Genomic DNA, 1,546 nt, shown 5'->3' with positions numbered 1-1,546 from the left:
TATTATGAGCGTACTAAGCGTCTTGATGATAATGTGACAATTTTACTAAAAAATACTACTTTAAGTAAATAGCCTTTATTTAATATCCAGGTTAGGGGAGGTAGGTTAATATTTTTGCTTAAAATTCGGTGTAGTGTAAACATATCTAATTGCACATCTATGAGACAAAGTGATGAGACCAAGTCTTTAGATTTTACATTCGTAGTTCTCGTTATCTTCCAATGAAGGAAAAAACAAAACAAACCTCCTGGCATGCACCTTTTCTAAGGAATCAATCAAGTAGTTTCTTGAAGGATTCCAGATCTCAGATCCGTACATTAAAATCGGGAGGAATAAGTTGAACAACATTCTCCTCATATTTTTTGAAGAAAAAAAAAACTAGCTCCACTTAGAAACCGTCTGTAATGAACCCAAGAAGTCGTTTTAAAGAGAAAAATTGTTTAATTTCATTTAAAAAAAAAAAAAAAAAAAAGGAAAAGTGTGTAAGTGGAAAAAATGGCAAGATTCTTTTAAATTGATGTAACACCTATATATAGAATGATACAAGAAAAATATACAAACACGACAGCGAGGAAAAATGTGAAGCTCAGTTCAGTTGGAACAATCTTATATTGCAATAAATCAATGGGCTTGGTCTCTTCATAAACATTCTTTATTGTCATAAGAGAACGAAACAGGCTGCATTACGTAATTACCTAAAGGACTTTAATTCTCGAAGTTGTTTATCTAAGACTGTGAATTCATACTTCCAATGTACCAAACCATGCTATAAGAACCAAAACTACTTACTCATAGGCCCTTTTAACTAATTTTATGAGTATTTTTCTAGTATGATACAATGACGTTTGAAAATTTAAGTACGATTGTAATAAATGATCATTATCTTTATTGATATTTATCTAAGAATATGAATATTAAAATTCTATATATTCATTCATTTCAAGTTAGAATGAGAATTTGACTCCAACTTCATTAACATGTAAAACAAATATTCATGTAAATTTCTTTGTCAATGTTTAATTCTATCAATTAATTAATTTATTGAATAAATGTAAATACATATTTCATGACGATAGAAACAGTTTTACTAATAAACAAAATACACATATCTTCATTAATTGTACATTTATTTGTAAAAATTTTAACAAATTCTTCCCTTGTTTTAGACTTCAAATCTGATATTGTAACCTCTACCTCATAGAAACTGGGATATAGTTTTATCCGGCCACTTAGCTTTTGCATAAGTTAAACATCACTAAAGATATATATCAATTTAAAATAATCTTGCCATTTTTTCCAGTTATACACTTTTCCCTTATTTTCTCCTGCCATTTTTCCTTCACATTTTTTGCCTTGCCATTTTTTCCTGACACCCCTTAAACGTAACCTCATTATTCATACAAAATTCAAAATCCACAAAAAAATCAATTATGAAATTGTTTGAAAAAATTTCCAAATATTACATATTTTGGAGAAAACTTAAAATATTCTCATAAGTATTCACAAAAAATTAAGTTAAATTTCATATTGATTTTTTGATAAAATA

This window comes from Lepeophtheirus salmonis, chromosome 1 (genome assembly GCF_016086655.4).
Source record: "Lepeophtheirus salmonis chromosome 1, UVic_Lsal_1.4, whole genome shotgun sequence".
NCBI lineage: Eukaryota > Metazoa > Arthropoda > Copepoda > Siphonostomatoida > Caligidae > Lepeophtheirus > Lepeophtheirus salmonis.
The sequence above is the reverse complement of the archived record's forward strand: the minus strand, read 5'-3'. Positions refer to the sequence as shown.